This window comes from Myotis nattereri (genome assembly GCF_964212035.1).
Source record: "Myotis nattereri genome assembly, chromosome: 8".
Classification (NCBI taxonomy): Eukaryota; Metazoa; Chordata; class Mammalia; order Chiroptera; family Vespertilionidae; genus Myotis; species Myotis nattereri.
The window spans coordinates 62,330,126-62,348,693 of NC_138083.1; the positions used below are offsets into that span (position 1 = coordinate 62,330,126).

The 18,568-nt window shown below is 40.6% G+C and overlaps 1 protein-coding gene and 1 pseudogene across 2 annotated transcripts in view; one reads left to right on the top strand and one right to left on the bottom strand.

Annotated features, from left to right (window-relative positions):
* The first annotated feature begins 4,224 nt into the window (after window positions 1–4,224).
* Window positions 4,225–18,568, top strand: part of ANKRD12 (ankyrin repeat domain 12) — a 108,077-nt gene continuing 93,733 nt past the window's right edge. The window contains exon 1 of the mRNA XM_081096500.1: window positions 4,225–4,525. The gene's annotated coding sequence lies outside the window, so the exon portion shown is untranslated. The remainder of the gene's footprint in view (window positions 4,526–18,568) is intronic.
* LOC308522898 (small ribosomal subunit protein eS17-like) lies at window positions 10,531–10,905 on the bottom strand (annotated as a pseudogene). Its single transcript has one exon. The product of its transcript is annotated as a small ribosomal subunit protein eS17-like (transcript).

Below are 18,568 nucleotides of genomic sequence, written 5' to 3' on the forward strand. Positions count from 1 at the left end.
ATATGTTTCCATTGATTTGAAAAAGAGAAAGAGAAACATTGATTGGTTGCATCCACCTTTTGGTGTATGAGACAACACTTCAACCTACTGAGCCACACCGGCCAGGGCTTCAAAGCTCCATTTTAAAGTCTTCTGCTAGCTTTGGCTAACTATGAAGACGTTATTCCATAACCTAGTTAATAGTAACTCCAAAACCCCATTCCCACTCCTATTTTCAACTGCCAGGTTATTTTTATCAAGATTACAGGTTATTGTGAAATAAAAATTCAAATTTCAAATACATTTTGCTTTTCCATGTTTAGCCATAGCCAAGTCTTAAGTTAACATGATCTTTCTATAAACTTTATTTATGTCAGTGCACTCTTGAAATATTTGTATATTTACAGCATACAATTGTTACTGTATTTCCAACTGTGGTGATACTTCAAGTAGGCTGTAAGTGTTACGAGGATAAGGTAGTTGTTTGTAGGTCATTTGAGTTGAATCTTGCTTAATTTTTTTTGCTCATTTTTCTTGAAAATCTATTATATTCAACACAAAAGCACTGTTTCTAATGATGATGTCATGAATAGCTTTTAAAAACATTTGGCAGGTAAAATTTCACTACAATAATTTAAGATGGTTCCAAAATGTATATGGATACAGTGAGTAAAATTTCCTTGCCAATTTCCAGGAGCTGGAGGTAACAGCTATGTCCTAGCCTATGTGTTTACCACCACTCAGTCCTTCATTTCTTCTCAGTTCTTAACTGTGCTGGTTTTAAAAAGGTACATTTGGGGAGGAAATTTACTTATTGCTATTTAATGGCAAAAATAAACTAAAAATTCAACTTTTCATCCTCCCTGTTAGCAAAAAATCTTAATATCTGTTTTGGTTTTTGAGTTGCTACTGAAAGTTATTAGGGGAAAAGTTACTGATTGCTCAGATTTGCTTGCTGTAACTGGAAGAGGCCATTGCTCCAGAAAATTCTACAGCACATAATAGTTTTGCAGCCCTGGCCAGTGTGGCTTGGTTGGTTGGAGTGTTGTCCCGAACACCAAAAGGTGGTAAGTTTGAATCCCAGTCAGGGCAGGTACACAGGTTGCGGCTCCTGGGGGAGGCACCTAGATGTTCTTTCTTTTCTTTCTTTCTCTTACTTCCTCTTACTTCCTCTCTCTCTCTCTCTCTCTCTCTCTCTCTCTCTCTCTCTCTCTCTCTCTCCTCCCCTCCCCCCTCCTTTCTCTAATAATTTTAAAATTTTGTTTAAAAAGTACTCATTGCAAAGGTCTTACATCTGTAGAGACTAAGTCATATGATAATTTATCATCTGAGATTTTATTTTACATTTATTATATTCACCTTCCTGAAGTATGGCAGTTGTTAAAAAAAATTTTTTAAAGATTTTTTAAATTGATTTTTAGAGAGGAAGGGAGAGGGGGAGACACAGAGAGAAAAACATTGACTTGAGAGGAAACATCAGGGGAAAATCAATTGGCTACCTTCTGCACACCCCCTACCTGGGGCCCAGCCAGAAAGCCTAGTCATGTGCTCTGATTGGGAATTGAATGACAACCTTTCAGAGCATGGGGAGATGTCCAACCAACGTAGCCATACTGGCCAGGCCTGGCAGCTTTTTGAATGATCTAACTGGACTTAACTGTAGTTAAAACATAAGGGTCATTGATGCTAAAAGTGTGAAGCTCTAAATAAGTTGAAAGTAGATTTTGTAGAATGGGTTCTAGTTCATATAAATCAAATATACACATTTTGGGTGTCTGCTAATAACTACTCCTAATTATATGTGATAAAATTTTTCTTTGACTAAGAGTGATGTTTAATGCTTGAGGTCCTTGATCTCCTGGTACTGTAAGGAAAACATATTTTACCCACTTGCTGAAGATGGATTCTAGGACTGATTCTAGGACTTGAACCAACGAAAAACCAAGCTATACAGTTTAAAGCCTTATTAGCAGCTTACTAATCAACTAGTTTTCTTCAGGCTTCTTTTGAGACCTATTCATAATATCTATAATAAGAATTACTTTCTTGCCCTGGCCGGTTTGGCTCAGTGGATAGAGCGTCGGCCTGCGGACTCAAGGGTCCCAGGTTCGATTCCGGGCAAGGGCATATACCTGGGTTGCAGGCACATCCCCAGTGGGGAGTGTGCAGGAGGCGGCCGATCATTGTTTCTCTCCCATCGATGTTTCTAACTCTCTATCCCTCACCCTTCCTCTTGTAAAAAAATCAAAATATATTTTTTTAAAAAAAAATTACTTTCTTGATTTATATTTCTAGTTTCACATCGAAAAGGAAAATAAGGTCCTCTTTCCTTCATGAGTTTCATTAGAACCTTTCAAATAACAGATTGTTCCTGATTTATAATTTTCCATGTATAATCTTAATATGAGCTTCATTAAAAGATTTTTTGCAACTTGATTTCTACAAATAACTTTTACAGGTAGTGTCCTATTGAGCATAGTCTATAACGGTAACTTGGATCATGATTGCCTATGAGTCTTCCTGTATTCATTGATTTTGATAAGGTTGTATATATGGCTGCTGCCATAAATTATGGTTAATGTACTTCAGCAAATTCAAGATTAGCTACCTTTCAATTTTTAAGTGAGGTACTTAGTGTTACAGAAATAGCTATTCCCATTGAAATCAATACTACTTGACCTCTATGACAGTGACTTAAATGAGAACCAATTCAATGACTTAAGCGATATCAGTTATTTAAATGTTTAATGGATTTCTTTTTTCTTTGTATTTCATGCCAAAAATATCCAAATTAAATTTAATAATCTTCCATCTCTAGCCACAAGGTGCTCAATTGACCCTATGTTTTAGAGTAGGGAAATGAGGAACCTAGGGGGGAAAAAAAATAGTGATCTTTAATGCAGGTTTATGCTTTAGGTAGTAATTTGTTGGGATTTAGCTTTCTCTGTCAGGTCTGAAATGGCACATCTGTGATTGGTGGCAAAGTTGTAACTGTACTCGTCACAGGTGGGTGTTGTAGCTTAGAGGCCACTATTAATGATGCAAGAAGTGGTTTCACTCCAATTATAATCCCTTTGGTGGTTAAATAAGGCATGTACACAATTTCAAGAGTTACCCTTTTTTTAATTGCTCTTGACCGGAATCGAACCCAGGACCCTTCAATCCGCAGGCCGTCGCTCTATCCATTGAGCCAAACCGGCTAAAGCGAGAGTTAACCTTGATGTAAATAAAGCGCCCAGAAGGAAGTCAGAATAAAATGGTTTCCTTCCGATTATGTAACCCTTTTGGTGGTTAAATAAAAGCATGTACAAATTGTCGCAGATTAAACTCAATATAAGTAAGATGCGTCCAGAAGGAAGTCCACCTGCTGCTGGGAGAGGGTAAATTTTCCTCATGCACTCTTCTCCAGTACCTGAGAAGTTCCCTCTTAAATGCCAAACTCGATGTAGAAAAATGCACTTAAATTTCTTTACGAAGGTCATTGGGAGGTGTGAATGGGAGAGCGTATTGAGTCTGTGCTGTCTCAGGTGCACGTTCACGTTCTTTCGGGGCGGCATTGCGGACCCACCTGGCGCTGGTGAAAGTCCGCACGCAGCGGCTCCGGCTCCGTGGAACTCCCAGGCACCGGTCGGGGTCCCGCAGGGTCCAGCACAGGTGTTGCCGAGCAGGCGCCCTGCTGTGCGGGCCAGGGCGGTCTGCCTCCCCCGATGCCCACAACATAGCGGTAGATACCCCTCCTTTGCCTCTAGCCGAGATCGCAGCATCATTTTCCCCGACCGAGCTCGCAAACTTGTCCACATGCAAAAATAACGTGATTACCCTATCTAGAGTCTCTTTTTCATCGCCGTCGTCGCCATTTCCTGAAATTTGCAGTCCTATCCATTGCCCTTGTCGCCACAAAAAGCTATTGCAGATCCCGCCTGGCCCAGCAGCGTTAGCGTCAGCGGCGCCTGCGCCTCTTCTGCTCACCCTTCGATTCCTCTTCCCCGCGCCGGCTTAGGGGAAGCAGTGACAGCCGGGTGGGGTGGGGAGGCGGACGAGAGCGCCGGGAGGAGTTCCGACCGCACCTCCCCACCTCCACCCCCCACTTGGTACGCTCCCACCGCCTCGCCCCGCCGCTGACACTGAGCTGAAAGAGAGGCGGGCCGCGGGGAGGGGCCGGCGGAAAGGGCGGGGCGGTCACGCCGCCTGTCCCGTGCCCGCGGAGTCACGTGCCCGCGCCGCAGCCAATCACCGGGCGGCGCTGCCCTGAGAGCGAGGAGGCTGTGGTGAGAGACAGACCGAGACCGGAGATGTTTTTAAGCCCGGCGCTGGCGGCGTTAGTGGCGGTTGCAGCGGCGACGAAGACTACGAGAGCGACGGCAACACCTAGGCACTCGCTCAGGGGCTAAAGCCGCCGGTGTCGACGGTGCCTGGGGTCCGTGAGTGTGAGGGGGGCGTGGCGACAGGCGAGGAGGAAGGAGGGGCGCGGTTTCGACCCCGTCCCCGGCGCCCGGGAGGAGACCCGTCAGTTCTGCGCTGCTCCCGTCCCCCTCCCCAGAGCAAGGTAGGGGACGTGCCCTGCCCACCTCGTTCCTTTTCGCGCCGCCGGGCTGGCCCGGGGAGCTGCCGGGCTGGCGGTGACAGGCCGTTAGTGGCCGGGCGCGGGGCCACCCCGCCCGCCGCCGCCCCTCCAGCCGTGTCGGGGAGCCGCGGCGCAGCTGGCAGCTGCCGGCCGGGCGAGGGGCGCCGCACGGGGCGGGGGCCCGGGCGGGGTGCCCCCCGCCACCACTCCCCGTTCCCGGGGCTGGGCTGCCGCTGCCGCCACTCGGAACATGGCGGGGTCGGGAGGAGCGTGTGCGTGAGAGTGCGCGCGACCGAGAGGGCGCCGCCGGCTTGCCGCGACCGGACCCGGCGGGGCGGGGCGCGAGGGGGCGGGGGCGCGCCCAGCCCGCGGCCCTGTCGCCGTCCGCTGGAGACCGCCGCGACCCCTCCCGGGGCAGCCTCGGAGGCGCCGGGGGTCGGAGGAGAGGGCGGCGAGGGGAGAATCGCCACTTGCATACTCTCAGGGGAGGGAGCGCGGCCGCGCTGCAGTCCTGTCTCAAATGCCGGTGCGGTCCTGGCCGCAGCGGGCAGTCGGCTCTCCCTGGTTTCGCGAGTGTCCCTTGGAAGGATGTTCTACCTTCAGAGCGCGTCCGGCTCTCGGGGCTTGTCTTGAGGTGTAATATGGTGTGACGTATCCCGGGAGATCGCAGAGCGTGGAGCGAACGGTTGTACAAAGAGGGTGCCGGAGCCCAGCTGACAGCTGTTTCGGTAATAACAGGAACAGATTCGGATGGGAAGTTCGCGCTGCCGCACCAGTTGAAGTCGTAGGACACATTTTAAGCAGCGTAGTCATCGAGGCTGTCATTTCCACTGCTCACCCGCGGCCAGGAGGCGGACGCGGGTGAAATGGGTTGCAGATCCCGTGGTCTGGAACGTTTTGCAATTACTCTCTCTAATCCTGAAGTTGCAGTGAATCGGTGTTTTCAATCATGTATTCCTTTTTTTTTTTTTAATTTTAAAAACGGTTTATGTAAATAAAGTAAGACTAATAAAGTAGCTATTTTTAATGGACTATTAAAAACACATGTTAAAGTAGGCTGTTAAAAAATCTTGGGCACTGATGTGTTTCAGTTTCTTCAATCATACAAAGGCTTTCCTGGAGATTAGCTCAGAACTGGCAGAACATATGTTCTATTGGTGCCAAGTGGCTTAAAAACAAATGAGATAGTGTCGGACTGTATAAGATCAAGTCTCTATATTAACCAATCATGTTGTTGAGCAGAGTCTTTAATTTGGGCTAAACACAAAAACATTTAATGTTTTGAAATGTTTCCCCAGGAGATTATAGGCAAAAGTAGAAGTGTTTTACTGCTTAAAGATCTTTTATATTTGACACAAGCACTAACTAAATACCTAAAAATCTGCATACGGTTTGACTAACGTTAAGCCTAACTGTTCAGAGTGTGTTCTTTTTAGGAACAGGCACGGTGTTAAAATGAAGTAAAACCCAAGTTAAGTTGTATTCATGGAAGGAAAAGTAAAACAAACAAACAAAAAAGCAGGATGCCCTTAATATCTTAATTTCTATAGTTTCCATGGTTGTTGCTAGAATGGCTATGAACAAGTAGAGCTGGGAAAGTGGGAATCTCTAGTGTGTATTCCATAAAGAATAATTGAGGAAGAGTAGAGAGAACAAAAATATTCAGATAAGGAAAAAATTAGTTGGATATATGTTGTGTGATCTCTGCTTTTCGTTCTTTAATATCAAGAAGGGAGGGCCCTCACCTCCTCTCCCCACCCCTCCTTTTATGTTTCTTTTTTAAAAAAAATGTCACTTTTTTTCTATAGAATTGTTTGAAAATGTGACATTCTTCTGAGGTAGACTGGAGAAATGGCAGTCGGTAGGGATATTTGGAAAACGTTAGAAAAGAGGCTTTTCTAAATAATAATAATAAATTTAAATTTCTTAGTTGACTAGCAGTTACATTTTCTTTAAACTGTTCTCATGTTTTAAGAACATCATTTTAGTCTAAAAAGAGAATGATTAGTGAGATAACTGGGTTTTTTTGTTTGTTTTGTTAATCCGCACCTGAGGATATTTTTCCATTGATTTTTTTAGAGAGAGGGAAAGACGGAGAAACATCAATGTGAGAGAAATACATCTACTGGTTGCCTCCTGCAAGAGCCCTGGGGAGGAGCCTACAACCAAGGTACATGCCTTTGATCAGAATCGAACCTGAGACCCTTTGGTCCGCAGGCAGACGCTCTATCCATTGAGCCAAGCCGGCTAGGGCTAGACTAGACTATTTTCTTTATATAAACTTGGTGCTACTGAAGCAACATCTATCAGATAGGCATGAAGAATTTATACAGTAATTGTAATAGGTTGCCTAAGAGCTAGTGACACTATTTTCTGACTTGGAACTTGTTAAAACTAGTATCAACATCTATTTGTAAAATACCTTACTGTGTAAAGAGTACAATCTTGGAGATTTATCCTTAAAACTGGAAGAAACCTCATATTTTCTAATCTCTTTTTCTCATTTTACAGATGAGAAAATAAAGGCCTAGAAAGGATCCGGCCTATTTGAAATGAATAAAACTAAAAAAAAAAAAAGACCGTACCCTTTTATGTAATGATGTTTACTTTGAATTTATATTAGTTAACACAAACACTCCATCCATGCTTTTGTTCCGGCCCTCCGGTCCAGTTTAAGAACCCATTGTGGCCCTCAAGTCAAAAAGTTTGCCCACCCCTGGGCTAGAGGTTTCTTTCTGTGAAGAAGCTAATTTGCCTCTTTCTTTAAGAAGTAGCTTTATGGAGTAGTGGAAAGAACATCATATATATATATATATATATATATATATATATATATATATGCCTAAGCGACCAGTAGACCGGCCAGTAGCTATGACGCACACTGACCACCAGGGGGCAGACACCCAATGCAGGAGCTGCCGAGCTGCAGTCACTTGGCAGCTGTAGTTCTCAGATGACACCCAGAACCAGAGTGGAGGGAGACCGATTTTGGGGTGCGTCACCCAAGAACTGCCCTCTTGCAATCTGGGACCCCTCGCAGGATGTCGGAGAGCTGATTTCAGCCTTATCCTCGCAGGCTAGGCCGAGGGACCCCACGAATGCATGAATTCGTGCACCAGGCCTCTAGTTGAAATATAAGTGAGTAGGCCAGGGTTTAAATTATTGATTTGTCACTTCCTAACTGTGGTTTTTGACAAATCACATTAACTTTCAGAACCTTGCCTTCTTAATCTATAAAAATTTTTTCTACATAATTTACAGAGCTGCTGGAAGGAACAAATGTGATTACATGTGGACAGCACATTGTATGTTATAAACTTTTTATACATATAAGAAGTGGTGATGCTATTTTTAAAACAAATACAGATCTTACTGTGTAAGAAGGTGTCAAGATCCCTTGGTTTTTACTTAGTCTTAGCTTTGTTTTCAGCACCTGCTGTTTTATAGGTTATAACTCCCTGCAGATATGTTTTCTGATCCCCACTTCTAATCTTAGTAAAGCCACTTATGGAACATTTTAAAAATTGTAGTTGACTTCCTCTGGAGAGAATATAAAATTTCTTCATATAGCATTTGAAAACATTCTCCTATACACTCATGCATACATAATCAGTTTAACAGTGGTTTTTAAAAAAGTAATAGTGAAAGTATCTTAGTTGCAATGCTGTCTGTTACTAGTTTCCAGATACAGCAATAACGGGAGATAATTTTCCTTTGTAAACTTAGCTTTGAGTAGTTCATGTTAAGGTTATCTTGTAGAACTAAAATACATTGAAATGTTAAGACAGAGGTTTTGTTTACTGGCTTATGCTGTTAAGTTTAAAGACCTTTTTTTCTAGTGCTTTAAATTGATAATATTAGAAACCAATATAGCATATTTTAGTATTGCACAGATTACTTGTAAATTTGAAGCTAAAGTTTACAATAAACAGTTGTTGAGCATCTATATATATAAAAGCCTAAGTGACCGTTCGACCGGTAGCTATGATGCACACTGACAACGTGGGGGCAGACGCTCAATGCCCAGACATGGAAACATGGAACAGACTGATTAATCTCAGAGGGAAGCAGGAGGACAGGAAGAGATTAACTAAAGATCTTATAGGCATACTAGAGGCCCAGTGCATGGATTCATGCACCAGTGGGGTCCCTCGGCCTGGCCTACAGGAATCGGGCTGAAACCAGCAGTCTGACATCCTCCAAGGGGTCCCGGATTGCAAGAGGGTGCAGGGCCAGGCCAAGGGACCACACTGGTGCATGAATCCGTGCACTGGGCCTCTAGTTTAGAATATCTGTGTTCAAAGTTTTAAGTGAAACATTCAGACAATTTTTATAACAACTTTGTAAAACAGATACTATTATTCTAACATATTGCTGAGGAAAATGAGGCTTTGAACATTTATGTGAGGTGTAGATATTCACAGGTCTAAAAAGTGACATTTCTGTTGTCCCCATTCTTAATCACTTCTCTGTGTTCTGCCACTAAGAGTCTTAGCTGAAAAAGAGGCAGTTTCTTAAATTTGGGACTTAATGAAAAATATTTAGGGACCAGCTATTCTACTTTTTACTTTTGGGTCAAAAAATAAAAAAGAAAAAGAAAAATACCTTATTAGAATCATGGAAGATTGGACAGTAAGCCTATGAGATCCTGATATAGTTGTTGTTGGTGGTGGTTTTTTTTAAAGCTTTTTATTGATTTCAGAGATGAAAGAGGAAGAGAGAGATAGAAACATCAATGATGAGAGAATCATTGACCGGCTGCCTCTTGCATGCTCCCCCCACTGGAGATCGAGCCCACAACCCAGGCATGTGCCCTTGACCGGAATCAAACCTGGGACCCTTCAGTCCTCAGGTTGATTCTCTAGCCACTGAGCCAAACTGGCTAGGGCAGTGGTTGGTTCTTTTTATGTGAGCTGTCAGAAGCAAATTATTTTCAATAGCTACAGAAGGACTACAGTTAACATTTCAAGAGGCTATTCTAATAAACTTCACCTTGATACTGATATCATTGTCCTAAAGAAACATTTTAATCAGAGTGACTAAAGAAAAAGAGAACTCACTAACCTCCTAAATTGTATTGGGGCCATAATTGGGGGAAATATCACAAATATTAGTGATAAATATCTTATTTTTAAGCTACCTTATTGCTTGAAAGAGTGGTGAAAGTTCAGATTTCAGATTGCTCTCCCTCGTACATAGGAGTTTTGTTGACATTCTGACTTTTAAAGTATTTATTTTTAATGATTTCAGAGAGGGAGATAGAAGCATCAAAAATGAGAGAGAATCATTGATCGGCTGCCTCCTGCAAGCCTCACACTGGGGATCCCGGGCATATGCCCTGACCAGGAATCGGACCGTGACTTCCTAGTTCATAGGTCGATGCTCAACCACTGAGCCACGGTTGCACCTCCAAGTCCATCACACTGTAAAAGGTCAGTGTATATTTATTGACTGGCTAAGAATGTCACGAGAATGGTCTGACTGACATAAGAGGATGAACTGGGAGTAAGGGAGAAAACATGGGTAGCAGATGAAAAAGGCAATGATTACTAGAATAAGGGGCTTAATAGAAATGAATTTCCAAAATGGGGAATGATGTAATACCATTTTTTAAAAGAAAATAATTCTAGAAGTATGGAATTCAGTTAGGAGGCGAGGAGATTATTGAAAAAGTTTTTAGGTTTTAAGGTATTAGGTTCCAATGCTAAGTACAAGCAGAAGACACTGCGTGTATGGAACTTAAAATTTAGCAGAAAAAGATAATTATGTAAAACAAGGATCCATAATTAGGGAGAGGTCCTATAAACATTGTAAAGTTACATTGCAAATTCTTTACTAAATAGTTGTTCAGGAGAAAGGACCTAATGACTTTCAGGCTCTGAAACAGGCCTGTCCATAAAAGATTAAGAATCACTAACTTGCAAATTTAAGTTCAGTTTTTTTGGTTGTCCATGGTTTATTGATAATATTACAGCATAGCAAAAGATTCAAATGGCTCCACATGGTGTTTTGAAATTCATCTCAACTGTAGGCTGAGTGACCTGCAGGTTGGACAGACTGCCAAAGTCCAAGAGCTTCAGCATTTCCTTAGTGTCAGGATCAACTTCAGTGATCTCCTGATCCAAGGCTGAGACCTCAGGCACATAGTTGTCTCTCCTCTCCATCTCCTCCTCCTGCAGCTTGATGGAGGTGCCTCTCACGGGCCCCCATAGCCCGAGACCTTGTTTTGGAGCTTCTTGCTGGGATCATGGTGATCTCGAACTTGCACTTGTTGGTGTGGAAGTCCTTGCCCAAGCACGTGTAGTACTTCTCGATGATGGCCCCGGCACCTTCTTCACGGTCTTGGTGCGAATGCAACCCATATTGCCAAGTCCCTGGTGAAAAAGCTTAAGTTCAGCTTTTTGATGTAGAACTATACTATTCTTAAATAGTCCTAAACTTATGTTTTAGGCATTTTTACAGTATATTTCCTTTAATAGATAAAGCTTTTTAATATTGGTACCGTCAGTGGGGCTTGTCTATTTTTCCCCCAATTCATAACATTTGTGTGATTAAGACATGTTTTATTTTAAAAGTAAAACCAAATAATGCACATATTCTTTCCCAGTGGTGTTGGAGTTTTCACAGTACCACCTTTTTCTTGTTACTTTCCTAACAGCTATTAGAATACAGTGAATTTACTCTGCACTGGTCCCTCATTACCATATTTCTCTTTATTCTTCTCAGCATACTTTGGCAGGGAAACAGTTTATAATTCTAAACTGGTCTGGCCAGAAGAGCTACCGATAATACATACTGCTACCCTCAGCCAGTTTAGAGCATGTTTTCTTTTAAATTCCTTGAAATATGCAGTTATCCTGAATTCGTGTGTGTACTATAGTAAGTAGATTTATGTTGGAAAGTGAGCAGGATACAGAAAAAGTGAAAGAGCAGATCAGGGCTTAAACAGTTCAATCCTGGTGTGAAGTCATATGGAAGCTTTAATTTTGTCTATGATTTAAGCAGTATTGTTTATAACCTACACTATTGTTGGGTTTGGGTGCAAATAGTATGGTATGCAGATTATAAATAACTTAATATTGATGTTAGCATTGCTCTGTCATATAGGGGACTGATTTCAGCTACCTAAAACTGCAAAAAGAGTTTGGGCATCAATAAAGCTGATTTTCAGGATCACAGACTTATATTTCAAAAGCAGTGATTATGCTTAGCCCATGTGGTTCAGGGGTTCAGCATGGACCCAGGAACCAAAAGGTCATAGTTCGTTTCCGGCCTGGGCACATGCCTGGGTTGTGGGCTGGATCCCCAGTAGCACGTGTGTAGGAGGCAGCCAATCGATAATTCTCTCATTCATGTTTCTATTTCTCTGTGCCTCTCTCTTCCTCTCCTAAAAATCAATAAAAACATTTAAAAAAAAAAAGCAGTGATTAAAAAACTATTCTGGCTTTTTATGTTGTGACCTTTATCCTAAATTAAATCTCTTCTATTTCCATGTGCCACTATTAAAACTACACCCAATTTTGTAAGCTATTAAAAGTCCTTTCCTTTCATTTAAGCCTAAAGTATGTGCTGATCATTTTTTTTTTTTTTTTTTAACAAAAGCAGTAAAAGTGAGTTAGGGCATTATTTGGGATTAAATTTTGAGTAGTACTTAGAATGGCACCTGAGGTATATGTTGCAAAGATCAGCTGCTTGTCTTTTGAGGGAAAGAGAGGGGGCAAACTTACAATATCAAAAACTTTTTATTTTGAAATATTTCAGATAATTTAAAAGGCACAGAAAATAGCAAAATGAGCACCTGGGTGCCTATCACCAATTAAGAATTAAACATTATAAGTTCAGTTGAAGGCCCCTATATACCTTTGGTCCAGTTCCTAACTCCCCCAGGGGAATTTCTATCTCCCTTTCTATGCATAAACTTTTTTCCAACAGTGACTTCTCCCTTTCTCTGTAGACGCTGTGTAAATTTGTTTCTTTCTTCAAATTTTACCCCAATGACCTTTTCATTTTAACTCTGTATTATTTATATAACAGTAAGAGTGGTCTGACTAGGGGAGTTGAAAATAAGTTGTATACATGAGGTAGAAATCTGACTTAAAATCTAGGCAAAGGAAAGTTAGACTTCAATGCTGCATAGTGCAAAACAGAATTGATAAAGTAGATGTGAAAGTAACCTAATGAAATAATTATTTTAGGATTATTAGTCTGGTAGTAGCGTGTGGAGCAGTGGGTCTGAAAGGAAGTAGAGAATTGCAAACTCATTTTGACTGACCTTTTCTCCTAATCACTGTTAGTGAGATTTTATTTGGCCTCCAAACACTTTACCATTTTGAAAGGAGAAAGGAGCTGGTGACAAAGTGCTGAATTACTGGTGGTTCTAATTTTCAGGATTTGGGAGATTATTCCTGTCCCCTTTTAGAATCTGTTGACAGCGTAGTGGAAATGTAATGGCTCTTAGATTTTTTTCAGCTCTAAATGCCGGAGATACAAGTAAAACTGCCTAACCATTTCTCTGAGTTGTTGCAGCCCTCTACTGGTCTCTTGAAGCTGCACAGTGTAGAACCCAATAGAGCTAGAAGGAGGTCAGTAAACTCAGCAACTTTTTTTAGAACTTTAGACAACATTTATGTCAACTGTCCCAATTGGAAATGAGTATTTTATATATTCACCTTAATCCTGGAAGTAAATATAGATACAGATATAGATATTAAGTACCCAGGACAAATAGATAATTATATACAGAACTGCCTGTATTACTTTCTTTTTAAAACTCTAAATGTATTGTTAGAATGTGGTCCTTTATGGTCCAGTGTTTGACAGTATAAATAAATATTTTTCCCACTAATCTTTTTTGTTACCATTATCTAATGAAGTAGTGAGAATTAATTTATTAATTTATTTATTTGTTATTTTTTAGTCCTCACCTTAGAATATTTTCCCATTGACTTTTAGAGAGAGTGGAGAAGAGAGAGAAAGAGAGAGAGAGAGAGAGAGAGAGAGAGAGAGAGAGAGAGAGAGTAAGAGAGAAATAGACACATTGATCAGTTGCCTCTAGTACATGCCCTAACCAGGGATGGAATCTGCAATCTAGGTATGTGCCCTGACTGGGAATCCACCCACAACCTTTTTGGTGCACAGTATGACTCTCCAACCAACCAAGCCCACCCAGCCAGAGCCAGAATTTTATTTAAAAAAAAGTTGAGCCCTGGCCAGTTTTACTCAGTTGTTCATTGGACTGAAGGGTCACGGGTTCGATTCCCAGTCAAGGGCACATACCTCAGTTGCAGGTTCAATCCCCGGCCCTCCGTTAGGGCGCCAGCGGGAGGCAACCAATCGATGTGTCTATCTCATGTTGATCTTTCTCTCTCTTCCCACTCTCCCTTCCACTCTCTCTAAAAATAAATAGGAAAAATATCCTCACTCCTTGGGTAAGAATTTAAAAAAATTTTATGAGGTATTGTTTAGTTATTACTATTAGAAGATAAATTACTATTTGTTATAAATTAAATATAACAAATAAATGTCAATTCTTTTAAATTATTTTCAAAGCGTTTTTACTTCTTGTTGCTGGAGTCAGAAATGTGGGTGTTATTCTAGCCTACTTGCTTATTTACTGTTTCTTTCTAACACACAATATAGTCATTGTACTTTAAGTGGTCTCCTTGTCTCATCTAATTCCTCTAGTCTGCCTTCAAAGTTTCAGCAAGAGCATATTTCTATTCGAATTGTTACTACTTTTTTAAAAGCCTTAATTTGTTCCTTTTTTTAATGTTTATATTTTAGAGAGAAAGGAAGGGAGAGGGAGAGGGAGAGGGAGAGGGAGAGGGAGAGAGAGAGAGAGAGAGAGAGAGAGAGAGAGAGAGAGAGAGAGAGAGAGAGAGAGAGAAACATCAATGAGAGAAACATCGACTGGCTGCCTTCTGCACACCCACTACTGGGGATCAAGCCCACAACCCTGGTGTGTGTCCTGACCTGGAATCGAACTGGCAACGTCTTGGTTCATGGGTTGATGCTCAGTCACTGAACCACATTGACCAGGCTTAATTTGCCTTTTGTCATAATGTTGAAACAATACAAGATGCTTCATGATGTGACCCTTTGCTACTTTTTTTATGCTACTTTTTTTAGCCTCATTTTCTACTGCACTGTTTTTCAATTTTCGCTGTACCTTCAGTGTGGCCTGCTTTCTTGTGGGTTGTGTGCGTTCACACTTGTGCTCATGCTCTTTCCTCTACAGCACCATCTATGTCTGTTCCATCTGTGTCTGTCTCCTCATAGTCATCCTTAAGACTCTATTTCAGTATTAACCTCTTCTCTAAATTCCCCACCTATACCCCTATATACAGCACCCAAGTTGGGTGATCCCTTTGTGCTAGTACTATCATTTCTGCAGCACTTATTATTTCATGTGGTAATTAACTTATCTTTTGTTCCTTAAAAACTGTAAATTTCCTTTAGACTAGAATTGTGACTTATTCATCTTTAGTTCTATTGCTTGGCATTTAGTAAATGTTAAATGATTGAATAATTACATGAGGAAATGGGTATGATAGCTAAAGGAAATAACCATACTTGAATAATTTTAACACTAATTCTTTTTTTGCTTATTTCATACTATATATTTAGGAAAAAGAGGAGGAGATAAAGAATTGTAGAATTTTAGGACTGGAATAGACCTCATTTTAAAATGTAGAAACTGAAACCTACAGAGTTTACTAGAAAAAGTTAGAATAACCCAGGTGTTCTAGTACATTTTTATATTGCTCAATTCCTCCTAATATATTTTGCCTTAGACTTGGCTAAGATTAGTGGGTATTGCTTGTTTATATTTCAAGCATTTGGGCTATCTATATATTACTCTTTTATATCATAGGTTTACCTTTGTGGAATTTTGAAGGTGATACACTCATTTAGCCAAACCAAGTTGACCATTTATAATGTATTTACTTTGTATAATAAGTCTTGAGTTATCTGCCATGCTCAGATTCCTAAAAGATAGAATATTTAGCAGCACCAACCCAAAGTGCAGCCTCTCTTTATTGGGTTGAGCTTCTGTCCTGAATATTTGTGTCCTTTATATTCTGGTGGCTGAGTTAAAAAACATAAAACACCTTTTTATCTCTTTTGCTCTACCTTTGTCTGAAGCAGTCTCTCACTTGCCATCTTATTATTATTCTTTCCCCTTGTGTTCTACCCAGAGAATTGTAATCATCTAGAGGAAATCAAGTGTAAGTCGACCTATTATGTATATATTTTTAATTTATATTTGAAGATTATACAATACATGTTCATTATAAAAGCTAATATAGAACTGTATAAAATAAACTATAAACATCCGTTAAGGACTTTTAAGGACATTGTTGAGAACAGTTTATTTTAAAGGATGTGGATGTTTTGTCTTCATCTTTGGCATGCTGTTGATTAAATTTGTGATTTTATTATACTAATTTCTTGGTCTGAAATTACAGCCATCATATTCCTATGGGAAAATGGTATGGAATAGCTGCCAGAAAACATTGTGGTGAAAATCAACCTGGAAGGTGTGATAAAGAAAGCACTCATCCTTTTCAAGATCTAAATTCTCCCTTGCATGATTTAAGTAGTTACTGTAATGGGGAGGGGGGGGGGGGCGGGGCGGGTGGTGGAGAGATAGGGGAATCTAGTAATATTCCAAAAGCACACCATTTATTTTAAAGCCTTTTCCATTGTTTTTTTAAAACCACTTTTTAAAGTATGATGACGGCATTAAGCTCTTTGGTGTTTGTTTAACTAGGAAATACTTAGTTTTTATTTTGGTTTATTCTTTATTCTAATCGTTTATTTTTTTCTGTCTTGGGGCGATAATAATTATTTAATAATTTAAGCTATCATTTTTGCATTCATAGAAATATATAATTTGGAGTGAAATTTTTCTAAACCTCTTAGTCTGGAATTAGAATTTTGGAAGGATTGATGATCTTCAGTGTTAGTCATCTAACCTAACTTTTTTTTTTTAAAATATATTTTATTGATTTTTTACAGAGAGGAAGGGAGAGAGATAGAGAGTCAGAAACATCGATGAGAGAGAAACATCGATCATCCGCCTCCTGCACATCTCCCACTGGGGATGTGCCCGCAACCCAGGTACATGCCCCTGACCGGAATCGAACCCAGGACCCTTCAGTCCGCAGGCTGACGCTCTATCCACTGAGCCAAACCGGCTCTGGCTAACCTAACTTTACTTTTAAGAAGAAACAGGATCTATAATACTATCAACAATAAAAAATATATTTAAAAAAAGAAGAAGAAACAGTAATATTGAGTATTGATGAAAGTCAACCAAAAAGCCAGTGGTAGATCTCAGAATAGAATAGTGGCCTTTAAGTCCCCTGCTCAAATCACTGAGAAAGGAATGGTCACTTTCCTAACTGAATGACTGTTAAGGATCATTGAATTCTGTTGCTGTGATTTGATCCTTTACCAGTTGCCTTTATTCTCAATAATTTTGGAGGAAGCATTTTTTTCCCCCACAGCAACTTCAGTTCAGTGAAAGCTAGAATAGGAAAAATGTTAGCAATTTCCATTCCATCCTTATGGTTCTGCCTTTACTTTCTTTAAGAAGAATGTAAAATTGATAAATTTATAGTGCAGCATTTGAATATTTTTATATACACCAAGTACTGAGCTAAGACATCATTTTAGTTCTCATAGCCTTAACAGTTGAGCTTTATCATTTCATGACAGATGAAGAAATAAAATAACTTGGACTTTGTTTTCAGTTGTATTTAATCTAAAGTGCATGTTTTGAGGATTTCAGGGCAAGAAGGCGGACTGAATGAGCTCCTTTTTTCAAATATATGGAAATGCTAGATAAAAATAAAAGGTGTAAAAAATACACAGCTCAGCTTCAAAGCAAGAAAGATGAATCTGTAGGTGCCTAAATAGGAAAGAGAAAATTCAAAGTCATAATAGAAAACAGAAATTTAAGCCCTGTCCTAAAAGGAAAATAGACAGATACTTCTTAGTGTGTGAGCTTTAATGCAGTACTGGAATCTACAGGCCCAGGAATGGCAGGGAGCTGAGCCCAGATTAGGAAGAATCTGAATTATTCATGAATGGGGCCTTTAAAAAAAGTTAATCTTCCAACCTGGGTTTATATTTCCTGATAAAACTTCTTTCAATTATTTTACTTTTAACCTTTGAACACTCTTTGTGGTCTCTTTTACAAAGTATATTGTTGAATCTTATTTTTATACAGCCTTACAGACTTATATTTTTATTAATGACCTTAATCCATTTTCATTTATTGTAATCCTATATAATAAAAGCCTAAAATGCAAATCGACCCAACTAAGGAACAACTGATGGAATGACTGGTCACTATGACACACACTGACCACCAGGGGGCAGATGCTCAATGCAGAAGCTGGCCCCTGGTGGTCAGTGCGCTCCCACAGAGGGAGCTCTGTTCAGCCACAAGCCAGGATGACGGCTGCCAGCACAGCAGTGGTGGCGAGAGCCTCTTCTGCCTCAGCAGCGCTAAGGATGTCCAACTGCAGCTTGGGCCTGCTCCTTGCTGGCAAGTGGACATCCCCTGAGGGCTCCCGGGCTGCCAGAGGGATGTCTCACTGCCAGCTTAGGCCCAATCCCCCAAGGAATGGGCCTAAGCCAGCAGGTGGGCATCCCCCAAGGGGTCCCAGACTGTGAGAGGGCACAGGCCTAGCTGAGGGACTCCCCCCCAAATTTTTGTGCACCGGGCCTCTAGTAGCATATATTGAAAATTATTTATATTTTATTTACTATACTTATATTTATTTCCCATAGTCAGCTTCTTAATCTCAAATGTATGTTGTGTATACATACATATATACAGAATGCCTGCAGTTTCTATAGCATTTTTACAACAAAATGTATTTTAATGAATACCACCTTTATAATTATTCAAAGTGTGTATACATTTTTTGGGACACCCAGCATGTATATACGTGTGTGTGTGTGTGTGTGTGTGTGTGTGTGTGTGTATGTATTCCTCCAAGGAAGACAAGT